The sequence below is a fragment of the Phoenix dactylifera genome, unplaced genomic scaffold (genome assembly GCF_009389715.1).
Source record: "Phoenix dactylifera cultivar Barhee BC4 unplaced genomic scaffold, palm_55x_up_171113_PBpolish2nd_filt_p 002901F, whole genome shotgun sequence".
NCBI classification, from domain to species: Eukaryota; Viridiplantae; Streptophyta; class Magnoliopsida; order Arecales; family Arecaceae; genus Phoenix; species Phoenix dactylifera.
In genome coordinates, this window is record NW_024069987.1 from 1 (window position 1) to 12,244 (window position 12,244).

The following is a 12,244-nucleotide window of genomic DNA, read 5'->3' on the forward strand; positions in this document are numbered from 1 at the left end:
GTGTCCAACGGCTCTTTTTCTTGTCTCTAACGGCTATATTCTTGTTTCCACGCCATCTAAAGCTATAAAAACAAGAAGAGAGCTAGGGGAGAACTCATGGAAGTGGGAGAGATCATCTAGGAAAGAGATCTCAAAGAGATTACAAAGAAAATCTCCCATAAGCACAAAAGGGCCATTCAAAGTGAAATAGAGAGAAGAAGAGCATCCAAGAGAATCCCAAAGCTTCCTCTCCATCCGTGTGCTGCCTCAGTGATCCTCTACCTCGTGCCAAATCAGAAGAGGGTCAAGTAAAGAAGAAGCCGAGCTCCTCCATCTTCAAAACTCGTTTGAGGGCTTCTCTTTACTCTATTTGTTTATATTGTTATATTTGCTTGCTTAAGAAGCTTTGTTTTGCTTTATACTTTGTTTTCAATATCTTGTAACTTGATTCAATCAAGGGATTGAATCAAGGGGTTAAGGTTTGTTGGTGAGCCAAAGGGAAAACCAACGGAGATAGGTTTGTTGGTGAGCCGAGGGGAAAACCAACGTGTAAGGGTTTGATTGTGATCCCGAAAAAACAATCGGAGTGGTTCTAGTCGGTGAGCCTGGGAAAACCGACCGAGTTCGTTGTAACCTCGTAAAACAACAAGTTGGGTTGTGAGCTTGTAAAACAACCGGCTGTAATTGGTAGGATTATAGTGAAATTCCCAAGAAGTCTTGGGGAGTGGATGTAGGTGCTGGGGTGCACCGAACCACTATATGTTTGCTGTGTTTGTAATGCTTTTTGTCATTATCTAACTCACACACTTACTCATTTAGATAAATTGCTTGCTTAACTATTATCCGCGAATTCTTTAGTTGCAAGCATACTCAATCAAGTCACATTCTATACATCAAACTGTCGCTAAGTTTAACTTTCACTGCGCATATATACAACTTAGCATAATTAATCAAAAAGTACTAGAAGTAGCTTAAAAGTTTTAAAAGACCCAATTCACCCCCCCCCCCCTCTTGGGTTGTATCTACCTGGGCGCAGTGATGCCAACAGTAGTAGCTGACCACTTGTCCAGATTGATTGTTGAGTTATCTGCAGAATCCTTACCGTGTATCCGAAACTTTTTTCGGATAAACAACTAATGATGATTTCCCATACCAATGTTCCATGGTATGCTGACATAGTCAACTACCTCGTTAACTGAACAAATGCGCAGCTCTTGGACCAAACAGGAGCCAATTTCGCTTCCTAGCTCGTGTGAAGTGATATTCTGGATGAACCATAACCTATTTAAATATTGCCTATCAAGATCATCACGTGGTATGCCCTGATACGAACAAAGGAAAGTCCTTTCCTTTTGTCATGACCATGCTTGTGGTGGTCATTTTAGTGGTAAAAAGACGGCTGCAAAGGTTTTGCAGTGCGGATTCTATTGGCCCACACTATTTCATGACTCACACGAGTATTGTAAAGCATGTGACCGATGTCAAAGACTAGAAAAAATTTCAAGAAAAATGAGATGCCCCTGAACCGGATCTTAATTGTAGAAATCTTTGATGTTTGGGTATTGATTTTATGGGTCCTTTTTCTATGTCATTTGGGCACCAGTACATACTCCTAGCTGTTGACTATGTATCTAAGTGGATTGAGGCTATCGCGTGTAAGACCAATGATCACAAAGTAGTGATCAAGTTTCTTAAGGAGTCTGTCTTTGCTCGCTTTGGCACCCCTCGTGCTATCATTAGTGATGGGGGGAAACATTTTTGCAATAGAATTTTTAAAGCCCTTGCTAGGAAGTACAACATCACCCACAAGGTCGGTAAACCATATCACCCACAAACGAGTGGACAAGTTGAGATTTCCAATAGAGAAATCAAGACCATCCTTGAAAAAACTGTCAACCCATCTCGAAAGGATTGGTCCCTTAGGTTAACAGATGCATTGTGGGCATATCGAACGGCCTACAAAATACTAATTGAAATGTCCCCATATAGGATTGTCTATGGCAAGGCTTGCCATTTACCTGTCGAGTTAGAACACAAGGCCTATTGGGCAATTAAACGCCTAAATTTCGATCTCGACAAGGCAGGAGAACATAGAAAGCTACAGCTCAACGAGCTTGGAGAAATTAGGAACGATGCTTACGAGTGTGTTAAGAAGTACAAGAATCGCATGAAAGTCATGCATGATAAAATGATTACTCGTAAAGAGTTTCACCAAGAACAAAAAGTTCTTTTATATGATTCTCGATTACATCTATTTCCTGGAAAACTTAAATCTCGCTGGACTGGCCCATACACGGTAGAGAAAGTGCATCCGCATGGTGCGGTAGTAATATGCAATACTAAGGATGGTAGGTCGTTTCAAGTCAATGGACATCGTCTAAAACCATACCTTGAGTATCTGAGTCCAGAAGTCGAGGAGACACTTCTGATCGACCCTGTCTATTATTAGTAAATCTACATTTTGTCTGGCTGAAGACATAAAACTTAGCGCTCTTGGGAGGCAACCCAACATAGAGATATTATTTAAAAAAAAAAAATAAAAAAGTTACTAACATGCAGGTTTGGGGGTATTTTCTCTAATCTTCAAGTTATTAGCCATATCAAGGTCCAAAATCAGGTAATATCTCCTCTATCCTATTACTGTTTTAATTTTCTCAACATTGAGGACAATGCTGAATTTAGGTATGGGGGTGAGAATATTTTTGATTTTTGTGCCTAAAAAGATTTTATAAAAAAATAATAAATAAATAAATAAATAAATAAATAAATAAATAAAAATTAAAAAAAAAATTACAAAAAGGAGGGATTTCAAATTTTTAACTCAAACTCTAATCTTTTTTGCTGTACAAACTAGGAATTGCTTAGACAATAGCTTTAAGTTAAGGAATATAATAGCAGTTCTAGCTTGAGTTTTCGTCTCACCTATCTTCTGCTAATATGATACAAGATGATTTAGCACCTACACGTAAGCACATGAATAGTGGGGTATATATACTTGCAACTAATATGAATACTTTTAATCTTCAGAATAATTTTAAGTTATATGTGTGATGAACATCCTAATAAAAAAAAGATAAACTAAAATAAAATAACGAGTTTATTTTAAGTCTTCTCACTGAGTAACCGGGCCTCTTGCCTAGCAAGCAGCGAGTGTTCGCGTAAAAAGGTGAGTATGATTGAGATTAAACTCTGAGTGACTAATTTGGCCTTGAAGCCTAGTTAACTTGAGTTATTAAGCCTGTTAGGGTGTCTCTACACCTAGTTCCCTGAGCCATCTAGATCGGGAGTCATTGGCCCTAACACTCGCTACATAGGTTTAGCTAGAAAGCTAATAAGGCTAGATATTGCACAAGTCATTCTTCTTAACATTCCAAAAATAAATAAATAATAAATAAATAAATAAATAAATCTGGGGTGTTCATTACCATTTAACTCTAGAAAGTCTTGAAAATTAGAGTGATCATGTTGGAAGTAAGTAAAAGTCACTCATTTATATGATACTATCTTGTACCCTCACTACATTCTTGACTTGTTAGCAGATAGATGGGGAGTAATGGAACCTTGACTTAGAGTCTGCTTAAATATGATAGCAATAAGTCTTTATTGTCCTTGCAATTCTAAGTTCATACAATAGTACTTGTTCAAATTTTGAGTTAAACATTAGAAATCCCTGATTGATGAAGTTTGTGGGTAACTTCACTGGCAAACCCTCACGAGACAACACTCGTCCACTAGGGTAATTTAGGGGTTTAAAGGCTTGTTGCACGTGCTAAGTGCAATCGTTACTCCCTACGAAAATGGGTACATATCGTAGTTTGTGTATTTAGCTTCAATTCAAAAAAAAAAAGAAGAAAAAAAAAGGAGAAAAAGTCATAAGTTAGACTACATCTTTTTGTGCCCTCATTTTATCGTTTGCTTGTTAATTGCTAGAGACTAGCAATAAGCTAGTTGGGGGGTGTGATGAGAGCACAAAAGTACGACCTACATGTCACTAAAATTAGTGTTATTGCTAACCAATAATGATAAATTCACTGAATTAATATTATATTTGGGTTAGGCACAGATTATCATAAATTGGAGATAAAATGCATATTGATACAAATTTGACTTCAGAAGAATCCCTTCCGAGATCCGAGTCGGGTCCGGATCCGAATCGGGTCCAATTTCTTTGTGCTTTTAGGAAAGAATTTTGGGCAAATCTAATTTGACCATATCATAACTATGAGGTGCTGGGTGACTAGGGCTGTCAACGAGCCGAGCCGAGCCCGAGCCACAGCAGGCTCGGCTCGGCTCGTTCCAACAAAATCTAGGCTCGGGCTCGGGCTCGGGCTCGGTACCGAGCCCTGTACTGGGCTCGGGCTCGGGCTCGCCTAGCACAGCCCCGGCTCGGGCTCGAGCTCGTGAGGCTCGTTTGCCCGAGCCCGAGCCTGCCCCGGCGGCCGGCGCCCCATCTCCGTCGCCTGTCGGAGAGAAGAACCCAGAAGCCGGCCATCCCCATCCCCATCCCCATCCCTGCCCCCATCTCCGTCGCCCGTCGGAGAGAACAACGAGCAGCCGAGCTCGGTTCGAGTCCCGACGGTTCGTCGTCGGAGAGAAGAACGAAGGAGAGAGAAAAGAAGAAGAAGAAGAGAAGAAAGAAGGAAGGAAAGAAAAAAAGAAAATAAAGAGAGAAGAATAGACTCACCTCATCGCGTGCGGCGGCCGCCGGCTTCGGCCGCGAGCACCTGCACCGCCGGCACGGGCGTCGGCCGCAGGCACGGCCGAGGAAGCCGCGGGCTCGGCCGCGGGCGCCGCCGGCCGTGGCCCGACCCTCCCGTGCGAGGGACTCCTCGGCTCCTTCCTTGATTCGCCGGTGGAGGAGGGCTTCTCCTTCCCTGATTCGGCAAAGAGAGGAAAAGGGAGGGGGAGAAACGGAGAAGAAAGAGGGGGAGGCGCCTCGCGTGCTTCTTTCCCAGGCGGCGGAAGGAGGCAGCGAGGCATCGGCGGCGGTCGGCGGAGGAGGAAGGCGAGAGGGGACTCAGGGGAGGGACACCGCCACACTGACACCGGGTGCGGGACAGCGGGAGCCGGGAAGATTCTGGAAAAACCCAGAAGGAAGGAGAAGAAAAAAAATAAAAGAGAGAGGAGGTGGTCGGTGGAGAGAGGAAATGGGTTATTGGTTGGGCTCGTTTGGGCTCGTGAGCTGCTCGGGCTCGAGCTCGGGCTCAGGCTCGGATTTAAACGGGCCTCATTTTGGGCTCGGGCTCGGGCTCGTTTGACTAACGAGCCGAGCCCGAGCCGGGCTTTTACCGAGCCGGGCCCGAGCCGAGCCCGAGCAGCTCGGCCCGTTGACAGCCCTATGGGTGACCCATGACTTGAAAGACTTGCATTGACCTCCAGTCAGAACAGATGACTCGTGAGCCAAATTTCACATCACACTATTTTTTTTTATCTTTATGACTAATTGGACGGAACTTGGTATCTCCCAGCTCCCATCTCAGGAGGGCAAAGAAAGTCCCAGACCTTCTTCCAAATCCAATTCCATTGCAGAAACTGGCACATGACCCATATTCAATGAAGGGAGATCCTTTCACCCGCATCAAAGCAGCTTCATCCATGTGAAAACAGGGGAGAGGGAATGATCCCATGCGTCCGCACATCGATCCCAAGCGCCCGTTCGAATGCATCCTACTCCCGTGCCAGCCACCGTGCCAGCAACGCCCGGAATCCCAGCGTCTGAATCCAATCTCCGGCGATCCCGCACCGCATCTTCACCGCATCTCCACGCATCCATGCCAACGTCCTGCGCCCGGATCCAAGCCCTGACCGCCTCCTCCAAGTGATCCTGCATCCGTCCATCTCCCACGGCGTCCTCCCAAATCAAGCCTCCGCCTCAGCCCGCCAGCCCCTCCTTCCATCCGACGCAGCATCCACATCTTCTTCCTCCCATCGATCACGTTCCCAGCCGGCCGTGATCAGCGATCCAGCTCCTCCCAGCGCCCGGATCTCTTCCGTGATCGGCTCCTTACAGCAGCACATCCTCCGCAATCCACCCAGCGATCCCGCGTCCGTTACCTCCTTGCGGCGTTTTTAGCCTCTCCCGTTGTGGATGACGCGTCCGGATCCGCCCCACAGATCACGCTCGCCCATTTCTCCTCCTCTCCATGCTGTGGCGTCTATAAATAGGGGAGAACGAAGGGGGAGAGAGGAGGAGTGGCCGGCTGGTCCAAAGGAAGAAGAAGGGAGCTCTCGGCTGAAGGAGGTGCTCTCGGTTGAGGCCAAGAAACAGGGGGTGGTCGGCTGGTTCAACAGGGGAAGGAGTGTTTGGTTTGGAAGAAAAGAAGTCCTGTTCAAAAGAAAACAGAGCCTCCTCTGTTTTGGTTTTAATTTATTTTATTTGTTTGGTTTGAGTTTTATGAGAGCATGTTTCTTTTTTTAGTTTGAGTTTTAATTGAAAATCTTATGTTGAGAGGTTTGGTTTTAAGTTTTAATTTTAAAGAGTTTTATTTTGGTGGAGAGTTTTACTTGTAAGATTTTTTATTTTATGCCGCAATTTTAATTTCTTTTATGCAATACACTAAATCGTCTTTTATGCAATCTATGTTCGCTTCAATCTTCTTAGTTTCATCCATTTTAATTATGCCAAAGCTCTTCTTTGATTAATTAAATATATAAATGCTTTTTAAATCTAAGTACCTGTCTTTAGGTAGTTTCAATTAAAACATTCTCCGGTAGACTAGAGAATCCATCAACATCCTCAAAATAATTTTTTCTTTTATCATTCAAAAATCAATTTTAAATTCGAGTGAACATTCTAATTTTTATGCAACTTCAATCGCCTTCCTGTGGATCGACCTCTTACAACCACTATTCTTCGGGTAGAACAGGTAAGAGTAAATTAAATTTAAACTTTGTTTGTCGGTTCTAACAATGATCTGTTAGTATATTTTAGGTAAACAGGAATTGGAAGAACAAACACTTATAAGCATCATCGGAAGAAAATGAGCCAAGATTAAGATGATGCTTATAAGCGTCGCCAGAAGACAAATTCAAGATTAAGACGACCTTTATAAGCATCGTCAAAAGCCAAAAAGCAAGACTAAGACAACACGTATAAGCGTCGTCTAAAGCTAGTATTAAACCCAATCACCCCAAACAGCAGTCCTCGCATTCCATTTCAGCCTTCTTTTTCTCTCTGGTGCCGGACCGACCAAACTCCAATCCCCCGAGCTCCACCTCCACCCATCCACACAGGCTCTTCCCCTCCGCCCCTCTCCGGCACCTCCTCCCTTTGCCATTTTCCTCCTTCTTGTTGCTGCCCATACCCACCCACCAATCTGCAGTGCTCTTTGAAGATCCGGCCAACCACCTCCTCCGGTCCACTGCCTCTATTGTGGATCTTAGCCAGCCTTCATCCATGCCGGTAAGTCCAGAATATTCTCTTTATTTGGATTTTGGCCTAAATTTTTATTCTATACATATTTAAAAATTCTGGATTGTATATAATAGCAATTTCCCAAATTATATGGACCACTACAAGAAAAATCTTTTGTTCTATCATGACTTTTTGACAAATGTGAAGAAAGAGGGCCCATTAGATCATGGCATAGGGAAATTTGGAACCCAACAACCCCGCCTTGCGGTCCTTTGGATAGGGAGTGTGATTTTAGATGTTTTAAATCCCTCTTCAACTTCACTTTGATTTCCCCAAAGCTATATAATTCTATTAAGGGCAAACACACTTAGAAGCTCCAAGTCGTTCTCTCTAAAATAGCAACAAAAAAAGATTGAGTATATAAACTGTTCTTACTTCTAGATAATTATAGACACATTGACATTGTTAACAATCATAAAATAAAAATATATATTAAATCCTAGTCACTTAACATCCATACTATTTGTGCCTAGCCACCGAAAAATCAACATACCTTGTAAATTCATCAAGTTGAATGTAATTTGATTGGGTAGACAAGTTGAGAAATCCTATAGCAGTAATAACTAGTTAGTGTAGTATTTTTTCATAGCCTAAAGTGTAGGAAGTGAGATAGATGGGTGGATAAGTGCTGAGTAATTTATAATTTAGTTATCTTTCCATAGCACTTATCAATGTTTTTAAACTGATAAATACGTATTTTACCATGAAATTGAATAATCATTAAAATAAATTTAAAATATGGTAAGAAGTAAATAATTCTTTTCTTAAACCAGACTCTGAACTTGTCTCTCTCTTGGTTGCAATCTTTCATCAAAACTTACAGAAAAACATATAAGGAGGGGATTGTATTGATCCGGTTTGGTAACCTGATGGAGTTATAATCAAGCTAAGGTTATAATTAAATGGGTTTTGATCCTAATTAGATTGAAAGTTATAATTAATGGGGAAAAGGTTTGATTAACCCTTTTTATTAAGTCATGGTCTTGTTTTTAGTCTTGCTTATTTTATCTGGTCGAGTTCGGTCTAAACAGTTTAGCAAGAATTAAATTAAATGACATTGGGCTCGAGAACAAGTTCAACTAAATCAACGATCATGACCCACCTCAAATCCAAAGCCAATTTCCGACCAATCCCATTCCTTTCTCGCGACCACTGTCCATGGCTCTCCCAAGCAAATCCAACAGTTCAGACAATTCTCATCTCCACATCATGTTTCCAAACTAAGCCAAATAGGGGAGACCTTTGTTTTAAATCCAACATATGCCCATTTTCATGTCAAAATAGAGCAAGAAAAAGAACTTTTCCCAAAATTACTGAAATCACTGTTCATACGAACAGTATTCCAAGATGACACTTTCATATGAACAGTATTCCGTGAAACACTGTTCATATGAACAGTGTTACAGAAAACAAAACTCATTTCACTATTATCTTCTTCCTCCCGCAGTGCATCACGGCCGTCCATGGCGTCCTCCCATCGATCCTCAAATCAGCTCCTCTGCCATCAGCCGCGTGCAACCAAATCCTCTTCATCCGGATCGATTCCCAGCTCCAAGCCTGTGATTCAACCTTCACCGCGTCCATGCCACACCCAAGCTTCCGTTCCAACTGCACCAGCAGCCCAGATTCACGTCCTCCGATCAGCCCATTCCATCCACGAGACCCACGGAATCCTCCATGCGTGCAGCCAGCAACCGAGTGGAAGACCAATCTCCTCTGCGATCATCGTCCGCCCAGCCACCAACTGCCGAATCCCAGAAATGGCATTCCGACTCTTCCACTTCTGGATTCCCAACTCCAAGCCGTTGATCGGCTCCTCGCCAGCGTATCCCGTGCAACCATGAAGGAAATCCCAGCAGCCTGTGATTCATCCCTCCCGCATCAAGCCAAGGATCACGCATCCAAGTCGGAATATGTATTCAACCCCTTCTCCCGTCCGTATTCATCTTCCACGGATCACTCTTCCGCGACCAGCTCCCATGATCCAGCCGTTGATGTGCATTCCGCCCAAGGATCATGCGTCTGCTCCCCTTGGACTCATTACCAGGGAAAGATCTATATAAAGGGTGGAAGGGGCGCTCGGTGGAAGGAGAGGAGAAAAGGAAGAACAAAGACGCTCTATTTTGGAAGAGAAAGAAGAATAGAAAAACAAAAAAAAAGGGAGAGAGGGGAGAAACGCTGGGATGCCAAATGTGAGAAGAATATTTTTTATTATGAAGACGGGAGGTCGTCCGGAAGCCATGCGCAGCTAAACATCTAGTCTAGGGCTGGATGAAGCCCTAGCAATGTAACAGGCCATTTGTTGTTCTTACTCTTTTAATTTTTTTTGAAGCTTGTTTAAATTCTTATTATCAATGAAAAACTTCTTTATGATGTTTAAACTTTGAGCATGCTATTTACTATTCATATTTGCTAAAGTAGTCTAAGATGATCCATGCCTAGGAAGATGAGGTGTACTGTACTCTAGGTTAGCATAATTAGGTAGACACTTTTTGCTATACCTAAGATGGATCTTCCTAAAACTCTTTATGCTTTTATTTTAAAAGGCTTGTAGCCAATTTGCATGCCTCTCCAAAAGATAAAAAAAATTAAGAACACAAACCCTGATGCACTGCTATGCGGTGGACTTCAAACCCTAGATCCATTTACTTTGATAAATTCTAATTCATACTTATAGATTAATTTAGTTAAATCAAGTTTGCAAAAAAAAATTTTGATTTATTTTTAAAGAAAAATAACTTATTCTCCAATCTCTGTGGACCGACATCCGTAATCACTATCCTACAGGATATGTACTATTGCATGGTTTATTTTCGAAATTGAAAGAACCGATCAATTTTTGGCACCATTGCCGGAGATTGCTAGCATGGTTGTTTTTCTTTTCATAAAAAAAGCTTTAAAAATAGATATATATATAAAATAAAAATATTTTCTATTGTTGTTACTTTTCTTATCTCCTTTTTCTCTCTTACTAATTTTTAATTTTTTTTTGATATTATTTGATCAGAAATCGAAGAGAAAATCTGGGACGATCAAAAAGGGGACTGCAAAAAAGGAATGCTGTAGAGGTTTGCTTAAAAAAGAAAAAATTGCTGGAAAAATTTTCTTTGGTAACCTCTAAACCTTTCTTGTTTAAATTGATTCCCAATTAGCTTGAAATTTTGTGGTGATTGTTTGATTTTAATTTCAGCAAAAGTGTGAATGCATGCTTAATACACATACACCAATTGATCCGCACATAGTAAGGGCAATCACCCTAACAAGATAAGAGCCGGATTTCATCACCGGACTCTTGCCCAACTTAGGTGAACTCAATCTCACATAGTGTTAGCTTAATTAAAATCAATTAGACGTTGGCTCCTAGGGACATTCGAGCTCAATAGGACGAAGATCACCGAAAGTTGCACTAATTTCGCTTTGTGGCTTAGTTAATGTCTAGGTAAGCTTTATCCCTATAAGGAAGACAGTTCATCTGTTTGAGGCAAGTGGTTTTTAAGTAGGACCTTTGCGAACGCATCTGACCCCCCCACTTACCGGGAAGCTTACCTGGTCAACTCAGTTTATTAGACCGGATTGGAGGCTTAGGTGCCCTCTTCAAACCAGTTAGGAGCTGTCTAGTGATTTTAGGGCAAATACAAGGATTTGATGTGTTTTTCTTTTATTGCATGCTTGACTGATCAAGTACTAGTTTATGCAAGGGAGTCATTCTAGAGTACGTGACTTATTACCTTTTGATCCTGAAATAGAACGGACCCTTAGAAATATTCGAGCTGAGATCAGAACATTAGAATCATCCCCACCTCCTGAGATGGCTGAAGAACAACCCAAACTCCTGAGGGAGTACTTCACTCCCACCATTTACACTTCCCCATCTTGCATTCGATTACCTGAGGTAGCAGCTATACAATATGAAATAAAGTCTAGTGTGATCCAAATGCTCCCATCTTTTTATGGGCTCACCAATGAAGACCCATATAAATACTTAGATGAATTTCTTGAGATTTGCACCACTGTCAAGATTCAGAACTTCACTGATGATGCTCTGAAACTTAGATTATTCCCCTTCTCCCTTAAAGATAGATCCAAGCAATGGCTGAATTCTTTAGAAGCCGATTCGATTCATTCCTGGGATCAAATGCAACAAAAATTTCTTAAAAAATACTTTTCCATAGGAAGAACGAACCAGTTTAGGCGTGCCATCACAAGCTTCTCCGAAACTGAGGGAGAAGAATTTTATGAAACTTGGGAGAGATTTCGGGACCTAATCCATAAATGCCCACATCATCAAATACCTAAATGGCAGATAGTGCAATGCTTCTATGACGGATTGACTGAACGAAACCGTCAGATGATCGATGCCGCATGCGGAGGAACTTTCATGCTTCAAAACGAGCATGAAGCATGGCAATTATTTAAAAATCTCAATGAAAACTTCCTCCACCATGCTTCCTGTTCTCGTCAAGCACCCTCGAATTTCCAAAGAAAAGGGACCATTTGTGAAATAAGTCATTCTATGGACCTATCTAGCAAGATAGATGCATTGTCCCATAAGATTGACCAACTGATGATAGGGGGACATGTCGTTAGCTCTTTCCAAGCATAAGTGTGTGCTATCTGTTCTAGCCCATTGCATCCTATTCATGAGTGCCCCTCAGCATCCTAATTCTCCGAACTCGTGCAAGAACACATCAATGCTGCCCAAACACAGCCCAGACCGGGTAATGACCTATTTTTCAATACATATAATCCGGGATGGCGGAATCATCCAAATTTTTCTTGGAGGCAGCAAGCTTCGAATACTACCCAACCCTACTCCCAAAATTTTTAAAACCCTCAGAATTTTCATCTCTA

General features: G+C 42.1%; 1 non-coding gene across 1 annotated transcript; it reads right to left on the reverse strand.

The window, feature by feature from the left end:
- Positions 1–11,577: 11,577 nt before the first annotated feature.
- LOC120109829 lies at positions 11,578–11,683 on the reverse strand. The gene has a single exon (XR_005510589.1). It is a non-coding gene; the product is annotated as a small nucleolar RNA R71 (small nucleolar RNA).
- Between the last annotated feature and the right edge of the window lie 561 nt (positions 11,684–12,244).